General features: G+C 44.7%; 1 long non-coding RNA gene across 2 annotated transcripts; it reads right to left on the bottom strand.

The window, feature by feature from the left end:
* Nucleotides 1-12,570: 12,570 nt before the first annotated feature.
* Nucleotides 12,571-14,542, bottom strand: LOC148121656 (uncharacterized). Of its 2 annotated transcripts, none has more exons than XR_015738039.1 (2): nt 14,426-14,542; nt 12,571-14,199 (listed from the first exon to the last, which is right to left on the bottom strand). It is a non-coding gene; the product is annotated as an uncharacterized LOC148121656 (long non-coding RNA). The 2 variants fall into 2 exon arrangements; XR_015738040.1 differs by having other exon boundaries at nt 12,571-14,233; nt 14,426-14,521.

The raw sequence follows: 14,542 nt of genomic DNA on the forward strand, positions 1-14,542 counted from the left end.
ATCTACCTATTATCCCATTCAATTTTCCCTATTTTTTTTGAGATCTCTGGGCCTACATAATTTCCACCCCAACCCCCCCAACCCTAATTGAGTTATAATCAACCCCTAAATGGTGTCCCAAACCATGAGGACAAACTTTGTTGGGAGAGGGGATGTCATCTTCTAGAATTGCTTTCAGCTGTCACGGGGGTGATGTTCTTTCTATGGAATCCTGTAAAAGTAAAACGATGGTTTAGTTTCCAGATTGCTGTTTTGTATAATTGCAAATGGTCTCTGAATAGTCAATAGGGTTTTTCTGAAGTTCTTATTTGGAGTACTGGCCAGAAGGTTGTAAGAAGGTGCACCATTTCCACAGCTGGTACCCAAAAACTGGTCTCATAGTAGCGCTATCAGCATCATGACGTCACAACCAGGTGGAGTTGTTGTGGGGCCCCATCTTCTTCCTGGAAGTTTCAAAGATTACTGCAGGAAAATCTACTGTTCATTGTTGAAAACTTAGCCATCATTCATATAAACATATATTCAACAAAAGATACGATATAGACAAAATGGGCATGGAGAAAAGTAAAATATTTCCTTAAAATCTAGCTTCTTTCTGTCCCATACCAGATGGCTCCTGACATGAGACATAAATTCTGAATTTTTCTTTTAACAACATGCTTGGATTTAGAGAATAGCCATTGTCCGACTCCAAAGCCAGCTGCTTTTTAAGTAGAGATGTATACATGTCCAGATTATCAAATTTTATCAAGCAGACGATACAGTATCATAAGTCAGATTTCTCTTTGCTTGGTGAGCCTTTCTGGGTAGCTATCTTTTCATCTTTAGTTATTTAGATGTCCAAGGTCTCTCAACTCTTTGAAAATGAGTGTTTTCCTGCAAAGACAGGAACAGAACCCTGCCCTAACCCTTATGAGGTTTCCTTACCACCTGTATGATTGTCACCTCTGTGGATGAGCCGTCACTTCTCTTTCTCAAGAGGTTTCTCTTTTTCAAACTGAATCTTTATAAATTTTGATGGTATCCATAGCTTTTATTCTCCTGTGGAAACAAGAGCAAAACCTCTTCCCCTATGTAACCATCTGGTTTCCATTGTGAGGTCAACACATTCTTGAAATATACCGGTTGATTTAATTCAGAAGTTTTTTCTATTATCCAATGTCTCTCTGCTGCTGTTGTTCCTTTCTCATTAGCGTTAAGAAAATTCAAGGTTAATAAAGCAATATGCAGTCGATTTGGGGGGGCGGTATTTTCCATCTCTTTCTGTTTGTTTAGCATATCCTGTATAGTTCAATTTGATCTTTCTTTTTTTAAACAGTATTTTATTTTATTTTTATGTGCATTGGTATTTTGCCTACATATATGTTTGTGTGAGGGTGTCAGGTCCCCGGGGACTGGAGTTACAAACAGAGCTACCATGTGGGTGTTGGGACTTGAACCTGGGTCCTCTGGAAGAATAGCCAGTGCTCTCAATCCCTGAGCTATCTTTCCAGCCCCTCGATTTGATCTTTCTATAACTGCCTGGCCTATAGGATTGTTTGGTATACCTGTAATATGCTTTATATTATAATAAGCAAAAAACTTTCATGTTCTTAGACACATATGCTGGACCATTGTCTGTCTTTATTTGTGTAGGAATACCCATGATGGCCATAACTTCTAATAAATGCATGATTACTGAACCAGCTTTTTCTGAGCTCAAGGCAGTTGCCCACTGAAAACCTGAATAAATATCAATGGTGTGGTGTACATATTTTAATTTTCCAAATTCTGTAAAGTGAAGCATATCCATCTGCCATATCTCATTCTTTTGAGTTTTTCCCTAAAGTTTTCTTTGGGTTATTCCCTGCAGTTAACGGTATCTGGTTATAGAAAGAGCAAGTAGGACATCTCTTTATGATCTCTTTAGCTTGTTGCTATGTAATAGCATACTCTTTCTTTAAACCTTTGCTATTGACATGATGTTTCTTATGAAATTCTGAGGCTTTCAGCATACTTCCAATCAATAATCTATCAATTTCTGCATTACTTTGAGCTAGAGGACCTGGCAGACCCATATTAGATTGAATGTGTATTATGTATATGGGACAAAGCCTATTCCTGATGTCTTGAACTTGAATGAATAATGAAGTCAATTCTGTATCATCTGGTATAAATTCAGCAGTTTCAGTACGCAAGACAACTCTTTCTGCATATTGCAAATCAGTAACTATATTGAGAGGTTCTTTAAAATCCCTTTGTACCATGAGAATAGCATATAATTCTGCTTCTTGGACAGAATTATAGGGTTTTGTTCCACCTTACTTAATTCTTCTGCTTTGTATCCTGCCTTTCCTGATTTATTTGTATCAGTATAAAATGTACAGGATCCAGTTATTGGTGCATCATGTACAGTTCGGGGAAGAGTCTCTTTATAAGTAGTTCTCTTTATAAGGCTAATTCTATCACTTTTGGGATAATTGCTATTAATTTCTCCCAAAAAATTAGCATAAGCTCTTTGCCATGGTTTATTGTTTTCCCATAATCTTTTTATTTCATCAGTAGTTAAAGGCACTCTAATCTCTGCTGGGTCTATACCTGCTAGTTGATGAAGTCTCAATTTTCCTTTTATAATTAATTCAGAGATTATTTTCCACATAGGTTTTAAATTTTTTACTTGGTTTATGTGGTAAAAAGATCCATTCTAAGATAATATCTTCCCTCTGGGGGCTGGAGAGATGGCTCAATGGTTAAGAGCACTGGCTGCTCTTCCAGAGGACCCAGGTTCAATTCCCAGCACCCACATGGCAGCTCACAACTGTCTGTAGCTTTAGCTCCCTGAGAGCTGACACCCTTACACCAATGCATATAAAATAAAGTTAAAGTAAATTTTCTAAAAAAAAAATCTTCCTTCTGCATTAAAATTTCTGTAGGGGAAATTCTGGAAGACAACATGACTAAAATACAGTTAAAATTTGGATTCACCCTATCTACATGTGCCTCCTGTAATTTCTCTTCAATGACTGTCAATTTTTTTTCTGCTTCAGCTGTTAATTTCCTGAGACTATTTAAGTCTTTGTCACCATCTAAGGCTTTCTTTAAATGAATTATTAGATCAGGTGTTATCCCATAGATTGGAAATGTATCCTAACCACCTTTGAAAGTTACTAAGAGTCCACAATCGATCTCTCCTAATTTGTGCCTTTTGTGTTCTAATTTTCTGTAAACCTATTTTGTAACCTATGTAATTGACAGAATCTCCTCTTTGTATTTTTTTCAATTTGTAATCCCCATTTAGGCAAAACTTTCTTTACTTTTTCAAACATTCTTTCTAAAGTATCTGCATTTGAGTCAGATAACAAAATGTCATCCATGTAATGGTAAATTATAGACTTAGGAAATTGCTTGCATATTATTTCCAATGGCAATGGCTGACTTACAAAGTATTGACACAGGGTAGAATATTGAGCATTCCCTGTGGGAGGACAAGGGCTGCAGAGATAGCTCAGAGGTTAAGAGCACTAGTTGCTCTTCCAGAGGTCCTGAGTTCAAGCCACAGCAACCTTATGGTGGCTCACAACCATCTGTAATGAGAAATGAGATCTGGTGCCCTCTTCTGGCATCATCAGTGACGAATACAAGCAGAAAGCCTTGAGCAAGCCTAGGAGTGACAAACACTTCCGAAGTGATTTCGGCCATCCACAGCCACTCTTTCTAGAAGAAAACAGAAACCTCTGGCAACCACAGTGCTGTGGGACAATGGTCTTGTACCCTGTAAAGATTTGTCTCTTGTACTTGTTTAGTAAAATGCTGATTGGCCAGTAGCTACATCAGAAGTACAGATTGGGCAACCAGAATAGGAGAATTATGGGAAGAGGTAAGGCTCAGACCACAGTCATAACCCAGTGGCAGAGGAAGCAAGATGAGAATGCCTCACTGATAAAAGATACCAAGCCACGTGGCTGACACAGACAAGAATTACGGGTTAATGTAGGATGTAAGAGTTAATAAGAAGCCTGAGCTAATAGGTCAACCAGTTTATGATTAATGTAGACCTCTGTGTGTTTCTTTGGTACTGAACGGGTGTGGGACCGGGCAGGGCAGAAACCTCTGTCAAAATCTACCTCTGCCTCCTGAGTGCTGGGATTAAAGGCGTGTGCCACCACTACCCAGCAAGCTCTTGTTCTTTGCCTGCTTACCCTCGCTCTTGCTAACAAGTTCATTCCTTCACTGGTATTAGAGCCTATTTCTTCAGGATTCCAGTGTATACTGAAGACCAGCTGAGACATCCAGCCTTGTGGACTGAGCAGTTCCTGAATTCTTGGACCTTCTGTTGATAGACAGCCATTGCTGGACTAGCTGGAGCACAGCCCAGAAGCCATTCCAATAAATCCTCTTTCTTTTATAGACTCCTTCTCTCAGTTCTCTTCCTGATTAATACACAGGTGGAGACATAAGCAGTGTCTCCCCTTTCCCTAAGGTCCAACAACAAAACAAGGCATGATTTGGCTGAAGTTCACTCTGCGGAACCAATGAATTCCCCGGGTTTTGGATTCTGGTGTGGCTTAGGGTCAGAAATGGAATTTTAAAGGCAGCCCCGCAGGGAGAAGCAAAGGAAGGTTAAGAGTTGTCTTTTGGAGCCTTTGGATTAGGCCAGGCTTACTCAACCTCTGGAATTCTTGATAACCAAGGTCAAGGTCAAAGTGACTATGGACACCACTGCCCTCTGCTGGAGAGATTGGCATCCTGCCCAAGACTTGTGTTTGGCTCAGGATCAAGGTGTTCTTTTTTTTTTTTTTTTTTTTTTTTTTAACTCTTTTTACACTAGGTCCTTTTGAGAATGTGGAGAAAGCTTGGATATGCAAACCCACACATTAATGTTCGCATAAGGGCTGGGCTTGTAGCTCAGTGGTAGAGTGCTTACCTGGATTCTTGAGGCCTTAGGTTCTGCCCCAAGAATGCAGAGTGGGAGTGATGTACCTAGACTTACAGTGATTGACAGGCAGACCCTCTGGAACCCATCCATGAATGACTTTAGAAGCTAACAGGTCTGGGGGTCCAATCCCTGCACTCAAGAGTGAGAGGAGGAAAAGCAGGAGTTCAGGGTCATCCTCTGCTACATAGTCTGGGCTACATAAGACTTTGCCTCCAAATAACCAAAACTAACCAACCAAATCAATAAACAAGAGTTTAGTGCCAGCTCAGGTCTTCTCCAGTTGGGCAGTGGTGGTGCACACCTTTAATCCCAGCTCTCAGGAGACAGAGGCAGAAAAGAAACATAGAAAAGATGTTTCTATGTTTCAAGGGCCGGCATGGGACATGGCGGTGCACACCTTAATTCCAGCACTTAGTGTAAGTCCCGGTCTCTGACCTCCATCTTCGGAGGCCCTGTCCCTGTGTCTGCCAAGCCTTGACCCCCTCCCCGGAGGAGTGTCAAGACAGCCTCCAAAATCTTGACCACTCCCTGAGTCTACTTAAACTGCTTCCCCGGAAGGTCCCCTCGTGGTCTCTTTCTTCTCCCCTCAGTGGGGTGGTCGCGTTTGTGGCTTCCCGATCCCCCACCCCCCCAGGCCACCTGAGAGCGCAGGAACCCTATTAAACCTGGATATTTTTAATTTGACTTGTTGTGATCTGGCTTGATTGGAATTTTTGCATCGGCAGAGAGCTCGTATTAGGGAAAATTCCTAACACTTAGGAGGCAGAGGCAGGCAGATCTCTGTAAATTCAAGAGAAGCCTGGTCTACAGAGTGAGTTCCAGGCAGCTGGGGTTAGAAAGAGGAAAAAGGGCCAGGCAGTGGTGGCACATGCCTTTAATCCCAGCACTTGGGAGGCAGACACAGGTGGATCTCTGTGAGTTCTAGGACAGCCTGGTGTACAAGAGCTAGTTCCAGGACAGCCAGGACTGTTATACAGAGAAACCCTGTCTCGGAAAATCAAAAGGAAAAAGGGGGGATTATTCCTGTTAATTATTAATTAAAGAACAATTAACTAAATGTTTACCATATGCAACTACTGTACAAATCATCAGGAATATAATATAGACCCCAGGCTGGTGGCCCACATCTGTAATCCTAATACTTGGAAGGTAAAGTTCAAGGCAAAACTGGGCTATATGAGACCCTGACAGAAGAAGAAAGGGAGAGGGGTTGGAGAGATGGCTCAGTGGCTAAAAGCACTGGCCGTTCTAGGAGACACAGGTTCAATTCCCGGTAGTGGCAGCTCACTACTGTCTGTAGCTCCCGTTCCAGAGATCTGATACCTCCACACCAATGTACGCAAAATGAAGTTAAATAAATTTGAAAGAGAGAGAGAAAGAAAGAAAACAAAACAAAAAAGGAAAAACAGAAATAACGAACCAGAGGAAGGCCCTGCCTTTGCCTGCCCACTTCCCATCTTGCTACAGGAATGCTGGGAAGGCAGATTTGGCCATGAGACATCTGACTTTTTACTCCAGAACATCAAGTTTACAAGGCAAATGCTTTCAGCTACTGAGCCATCTCCCTGGTCCCTAATCTACACTTAGGTTTTTCAGCCCCTTTTCTGTTCATTTGTTTGGGGATTTTGTTTGTTTGTTGTTTTGTTTTTTGAGACAGGGTTTCTCTTTGTAGCTTAGGAGCCTGTCCCAGAACTCGCTCTGTAGACCAGGCTGGCCTCTGCTTCCTGAGTGCTGGGATTAAAGGCGTGTGCCACCGTTGTCCGGCTATCTCAGCACTTTGTGTGTGTGTGTGTGTGCTTGCTGTATACACATACACACACACACAAAGGGAGTCAAATAAAACGGTGGTAGCTATACAACTGTGGGTGCATTCCAGAGGAAGCACAACGATGCAACACCTGTTTTGCAGAAGGAAGATGGGGAAGAGAAGGTGTGACGGCCCCTTTAAGAAGGAATTCACTTTTGATTGACAGGAAAGCATTTTCCTTATTTATGCAGGTGCCGTGCAATAAAGCCGTCTAATCACCCTTGTTAACGACTCTGACCTTCCAGCCCAGTAGTCAGACAGGGGGGCCGTTTCCAGCTGTAGAATCAGTGAGATTAAAATCAACCCTACTTATGTCACCGCTCTGGCTTCTAAATTTTTCTTCAGTTCAGATACTGGTTGTCTTGATGTGAAATGGCTTCACCTCAGAAGCTTGTTTCACCTATTTGAAATGCAGACTAGGTTCTCTGTGAAGCCAGTACCTGGTGGCAAGAGTCCTGCTCCAGAGTGCAGCCAGCTTACTCCGGGATCCAGTTAGGATCAACTGCTCTAAGGTAACCTGTGCTCACTAAAAGTTTGGAGCCTGCGGCGGTGGCGTCACAGATCTGTAAAACCAGAATCTGGGAGATGGGGACAGGAGGACCAGGGATTCCTGACTAGATTTGGCCACATTGTGATTTTTAGCTTAGCCAGGGCCCTAGGGGACTCATCTAAAAAACAGATGTGTGGGGCTGGGGGGGGGGGTTGGCTCAGCGAGACTTGCCACCCTCACAGAGTACCCAGGTTTGGCTCCTAGCACCCACATGTCAGCTTAGAAGCACCTGTAACCCCAGTTCCAAGGAACAGGCACTCTTCTCTGCACACATCTCATGGTGCACCTATACCCACAGGGGCAGGCACGCACACACGTGGACACACACAGACATACACCCCACACATACATGTAAATGAAAATCTTTTGCTCCTGGTGTGGTGGCAAACATCTTTAATTTCAGCACTCTTGGAAGCAGCTGGGAAGACTAGATAGTGAAATTCCATTTTACATGTGTGGGCATGTGTGTGTGCATGCGCACACACACACACACGTTTAATTTTTTTTTGTTATGTGTGGTGATTCGAAAGAAAATGGTCCTATAGGGAGTGGAACTATTAGGAGGTGTGGCTTTGTTGGAGGAAAGCGTGTCGCTGTGTGGGTGGACTTTGAGGTCTCTTATGTTCAAGCTAAGCTCAGTGTGTGACACACAGTTGCTTCTACTGCCTGCTGATCAAGATGTAGAACTCTCAGCTCCTTCAGTACCGTGTCTGCCCATATGCTGCCATGCTACCTGCCATGACAAGAATGGACTAAACCTATGAAGTGTACGCCAATACCAATTAAATGCTTCTTTTGTAAGAGTTGCCACATGGTCATTGTAATGGTTTCGATAAACTGGCACAGTTCTGAGTGGGAGACCATGGCAGGCCATGATGGGCAGCCAGGTGGGGGTCCCAGGAGGAGTTGTGGCGGGTGAGAGACAGAGATGGATAGGCACACCATGCAGAGCGAGTTTTGATATAGTTTATTCAATCAAAGGGAAGGGGGGAGAGAGAAAAAAGCAGAGGGGGGTGGAGAGGAGAAGAGGCCTCAGCCACCTCTTCTGAAGAGAGACAGGGCAGAGAGAGAGCTCAGGCTGGAAGCTAAAGGAAGCTCCCCTTACCTGGCAGAGGCAGCAGAAGGGGCAGTGAGCGAGTGGGGCTCGTCTCTTAAAGGGACAGGACAAGTCAGCAGCAGGCCATAACATTCCCATCTCTTTCTTATAATGAAAAAGCGGGAAGTTAGGCACAACAGTTTAAAGAAATTGCAACAGTCAATTCTCAAGACTACTTCCTGCTTATTTATGGGCGTTGTCTGGGGGAGATGACCTGAGAAAGCTGGGTGCTGGTCACATTCTTATGAGTTCCAGGGAGCTGAATTGAAGGATCCACCTTAAACAGGCCAGATAAAACCCTCTCAATTCCCTGGTCCTAAATTTTTTTTCCCCTAAACTTAACTTTGTCTTCTGTTCTGTCAATACCTTAAACAAGTGTAAGAGACACCAGACATTCCCATACCACAAACACCGGACAGGAGCAAACAGACCAGCTATGCCAAGATGGACTAGCACCCAGTTTTCTCAGGTTCCCTCCAAGACAACGCCCACAAATAAGCAGGAAGCAGTCTTGATAATCTGCCACCCAAATTCCTTTAACCTGTTGTGTCTAACCTCCTGCCTTTTACTATAAAAAGGAGATGGGAACGTAATGGTCTGATTTGTCCCTTTAAGAGACAAGCCGTGCCTACTCTCTCCCCTTCCACTGAGGCAAGCTAATCTGCTTCTAGCCTGAGCTCTTTCCTTTCCAACTCTTTCCCAAAGAAGTAGCTGCTGCCATGGATCCTCTCCTCTCCCTCCCTTCCCCCATCTCTCTTTCTCTCTGTGTTTCTTTCCTCATCCCCCTCTCCCTCCCTCTCCCCTTCCCTTCCATAACCCACTAAATAAATAGCCTACCTTACTGTGTATGGCATCTTGGTCTCTCATCCACCATGCAGCTCCCTGCCTGGAATCCGCTGCCCCTGTAGCTCGCGGTCATTCCGGGGGAACAGCGCCATTTTATTTTTACCATTACACAGAGAGGTTGTGTAGAACACACATTTAAAACAAAATTGCATCCATGTGGCCACACCAGTCACACATTCTTTCATACATGAAGTAGAGAGGAAAATTATTTAGCACCATGAGCCACCCTGTTGCCAAGCTGCCACGCCACAAGCCACGGCAGGGACCAAGGCTTTGAACTGGAAACAGCTGCCTCTCAGATCCCACTAATCTTGTTAGTTTCCACGGGACCAGCGGTAGCAGTGGCAGAGATAGAATAGAAGGAATGGGAGCGAGAGGAAAAGAGCATTTTCAGACAGGTGGGGAAGGGGCTGCCCAGTGAAAGGAAAAGTGGAGCTGGGAGGACACCGGCAGAGCGTTTACAGGTGGGCGGCTGATAGTTTGAGGGTTCATTCTTCATAGATGAAAACGTGAAAACCTGCAAAAACAGCAACACGGCAAGGCCTGTTGAAGAACAATGTCTTCTCTCTACAGGTGGGGTGTTAATGAAGCCAACCGGCCCCCATCCAGGCGACTTGGAAGCCAAAGGCTAGAGGCTGTCCTGGATGGTCTCTCACAGTGGGGACCACTTATGAGCAGTCCAAAAGAGAAGGAAACAAAAGGAAAGAAAAAGAAGAGAGAAAGAAAACAACAACAAAATCTGAGGGACCTTGGGTACCAAAGTGAACGCCTTGCTCAGCGTGTGAGGTACAAGCATGGGAGGACTAACCCCGGGTAGTTTGGTCATGTTTTAGCTATGGAAAGCAACCAGAGATGAATGTCAGCGAGGGGCTCAACAGTAGCCGTGAAGGCTGTGCTTGGGGGCAATCCCCATTTGTAGGAACACCAGAGGATTTCCAGAAGCTCAGTGGTCAATTCCTCAGATTTGGAGAAACGGTTAAGCTGACTGGACGGGGAAAACGTGCCACCAAAGCTGCTGATGTGTGTAGAAGTCGCTGGTGTGTGTAGAGGTCAATGCTCAGGCACATACCCAGGGTTCCACATGTCCTCAGCCAGCCCACCTGAGGGTGGGAGGGAACATGGAGAGAGTCTGGCCAAGTCACAGAACACCAGTGTAATAGCTTATATAATGCCCTGAGGGGGCAGCAGCAGGACATGAGGGGCAGATGGGCCCCACCACCGGAGGCCTCTGTGGTTGCTAGGCGGGTGGGAGGCAGCGGGTGAGAGACCTTGGTGGGTTGGCTAGTCCCAGGAGGAGTTGCAGTGGGTGAGAGACAGAGACAGATAGGCACGCCATGCAGAATGAGTTTGGGTATAGTTTATTCAGTAAAAGTGAAGGGGGGGGAGACACACACACACACACACACAGAGAGAGAGAGAGAGAGAGAGAGAAAGAGAGAGAGAGAGAGAGAGAGAGAGAGAGAGAGAGAGAGAAACAGAGATGGGGGAGAGAGAGGAAGAGGGAAGAGAAGAGGCCTCAGCCACCTCTTCCAAAGAGAAGAGTCAGGGCAGAGAACACAGGCTAGAAGCAGAAGGAAGATCTGCTTGCTTCGGTGGAAGCAGGGGTGGGTGGGTGAGGGGAGTGGGGGGGCTTGTCTCTTAAAGGGACAGGACAGACCATTACAGTCATGATGTCTTTCCACAGCAATAGAAGTCCTAAGACAATATGCCACTGTTATCCTTTGAAAAATTCCTGTTTTGTGACACAAGATACCCTAGACTTATCTTGTATCTTCCTTGTCCAAGCATGGGGGTCTCAATTATTTTTCCAAGGACCTTATGTGCTTATTTATTTTTGGGACAGGGTCTCACTGTGTAGTCGTGGCTGGCCAGAAAAGCCTCTGTTATGGTTTTAAGGGTCTGCACACCATGTGTGTAGCTAATAGTGCCTTACTTAGGAACCTTTAAAGCAGTGGCTCTCAACCTTCCTAATGTTGTGACCCTTTATTATAGTTCCTCATGTGGTAGTGACCCCCAACCATGAAATTATCTTCATTGCGACTCCATAACTGTAATTTTGCTACTATCATGGATTGTAATGTAAATATCTGCCATGCAACCCCTGTGGTTCTCAGTTGAGAACCATTGTCTGAGAGACAGTGTAACTATGTCTAAGAGGGAGAATGGCATACTCCCCAGGTTTGAACTCCATTGCCCACTGAAAATGGGGTAGTGGAGGCATACAGGCCCAGAAAATGGTATTCAGGGTAAAGATCTAGGCTTGATTGTCACTACTGGTTGCCACTTAAAGAAAGCCCTGGCTCTGGATGGGGTCAAGAAATAAGCATATACACTCATGTATACACATGAGGGCTACATATTTATCTATTGTGTTTGTTGTATGTGTGTATTAGTGAGTGTTCTATTGCTGTGAAGAGACCACAATCACAACAACTCTTATAAAAGAAAGTATTTAATTGGGGCTTGCTTACAGTTTCAGAGTTTTAGTCCATTATCATCATGGCAGGGAGCATGGCAGCATGCAGGCAGATGTGGTGCTGAAGAAGGAGCTGAGGGTTCTACATCTGGAGCCACAGGCAGCAGGAAGAAAGAGCCACTGGGCCTAGTTTGGGCTTCTGAAACCCAAAGTCCACTCCCAGGGACACACTACCTCCAACAAGAGCACAGCCACTCCAACTAAGGCCACACCCTCTAATCCCTCTTAAGTGGTGTCACCCTAATGACCAAGCATTCAAATGAGTCTCTGGAGAACATTCCTATTCAAACCATCACAGTGCGCATGTGTTTGTGTGTGCATGTGACGTCCAGAGCTGGCCATCAGGGGTCTTCAGCCACTCTTTGCCTTAGTTCCTTGAGACAGGGTGTCGTAGTTTAGATTTCTATTGCTGTGAAGAGACAACATGACTATGGCAATTCTTTTTCAAGACAGGGTTTCTCTGTAGCTTTGGTGCCTGTCCTGGAACTAGTTCTTGTAGACCAGGCTGGCCTCAAACTCACAGAGATCTACCTGCCTCTGCCTCCCGAGTGCTGGAATTAAAGGCATGTGCCACCACTGCCTGGCGGCATCCAGGTTTCTAAGGCCCTTCAAATTCCACTGGCAAAAGACATGTATAGGTATCAGAAAGACAATTCTAAGGATAGCCAAACCATGGGGAGAAAATAAACCATGTTAGAGTAGGCTTCATTGCTAAACATATTCATGTATTGCATATGGACCAGAACCACTGGCAGGGTCTAATAAGAGGAATAACAAGACCAAATTTTTGGATAAAATGTGACAGGCTGGAATCAATGCCACAACGAAGGGCCTGTATCACCTGTGTTAGAATAAGCTAGGCTTCAAAAAGAGACACCACTCCAATGGAACAAGGATTTATTAGGTTGGGGGTTAAAAGATTTTCACAAATGTTTTACAAGTCAGGGGAGATCTTAAAAATTGAATTCCTTGTTGTAAACACAAGTTTTACAGTGTTTGATAGAAAAGGTAGACACTTAATGTTTCTTATACACTCATACGAATGGGGTAGCCATTTCATCTGGAGCAATACATAGCAACCGTGGTTCAAATTACTTAGAAGCAGGGGTTCTCAACCTTCCTAAGGCTGTAACCCCTTCATACAGTTCCTGATTGTTAGGTCTCAAACCCAGGACAAAAGGCTGAGGTGCCTATTTAATATATCAAAGTGGGCCTGGCTGCCAGATTCTCCCAGCATCCCTCAGTGCCTACCTGTTACAGGGTATGGCTAGCATACCCCACCCTTACTCTAAACACGGTGGCTGTCCTTCCCTATATAATCCAACCATTTTGGCTACTTGACCCCTTTGATCTACCCTTTACCCTGCTGATCTCTTGGCCAACGTCTTAGCCCAGGCTGCCCCTCTCTTGCTCTCTTTCCTCCTCTCTTCTCACATGGTCCAGCTCAGCCTGGCCATGTTCACTCTGGACTTTCCCAGATGTCCCTGCCTCCACCTACGCTCTCCCTTTATATATAATAAACCTTTTCCTCCATCATACCTGGTAGCAGACAGCTCCTTCCTTTTTCTTTTTTTTCATTCACTCAAGTTGTGGTGACCCCAGACCGTAAAATTGTTTCACTGTGTTTCTACTGTAACTACAATTTTGCTACTGTTAGGAATCATAATGTAAAAATATCTCTTATGCAGGATATCTGATACGTGACTCCCAAGTTGAGAACCACTGATTGGAGTAAAAGAGCTTAGACGGAGGTAGGAGAACCAACATTCTACACAGATAGAAAAATGAAAGTGAGGGGCTGGAGAGACAGCTCAGAGGTAAAGAGCACTGGCTGCTCTTCCAGAGGTCCTGAGTTCAATTCCCAGCAACCACATGGTGGCTCACAACCATCTGTAATGAGATCTGGTGTCCGCTTCTGTACTGCAGGATACATGCAGGAAGAACCCTGTATACATAATAAATAAAAATCTTTAAAAAAAAATGGAAAAGAAAAGAAAAATGAAAGTGAGACCTGGCAGAAACTCAAAATTAGGGAAGGGTGGAGTCATGCAGTTATGACTAGAGTATGAGACAAGGAAGCTGGGGAAGCAGGTACACACGGGTTGAAGCTCCACAGTGTTTTTTAAAAAAATTTATTTTAAAAAAATTTAGCGGGGCAGTGGTGGCCCACGCATTTAATCCCAGAGGCAGAGGCAGACGGATCTCTGTGAGTTCGTGGCCAGTCTGGTCTACAAGAGCTAGTTCCAGGACAGGCTCCAAAAACCACAGAGAAACCCTGTCTCGAAAAACTAAAATAAATAAATAAATAAATAAATATAAAAACATTCATTTGTAAATTGTTCATATTCCAATAAATAATCCCCCACCAATCCTTGCAAGTTACCCTATTAAATTCAGGGGATTCTGGCCAGTCCGAGGTGATGCACGCCTTAAATTCCACGTGAGTTCGAGGCCAGCCTGGTCTACGAAGCGAGTCCTAGGACGGTCGGGGCAGTTACACAGAGAAACCCTGTCTCAAAATCAACAAAACTCCTCCGTGGGTCCTATTACAAAAAAGGGGGGGGGGGCTTGTTAAGAAGGGGATCAGTGAGTAAGGGATGGGCATGGGAGATGGTAACGGGGATGGAATGGTCAAAATATGAAAACAAACATGAAACACAGGCGAGGCAGGCGAGGGACTGCCTTCTGGACTCTGGTTGTAAATCAGGAAACTGTCCCTCCCCGCTCCCCGCTACCTTTTGCTGTAGCTCCAAGGTCAGGGTCACCTCCGGCTTCCTGGCAACCTGTCACCTTGACGACAGAGCGACGAGAACCGGAAAAGACGGAAGACACACGTGATCTCGCGATATCTG

The sequence above is a fragment of the Myodes glareolus genome, chromosome 6, assembly GCF_982192425.1.
Source record: "Myodes glareolus chromosome 6, mMyoGla1.1, whole genome shotgun sequence".
Classification (NCBI taxonomy): Eukaryota; Metazoa; Chordata; class Mammalia; order Rodentia; family Cricetidae; genus Myodes; species Myodes glareolus.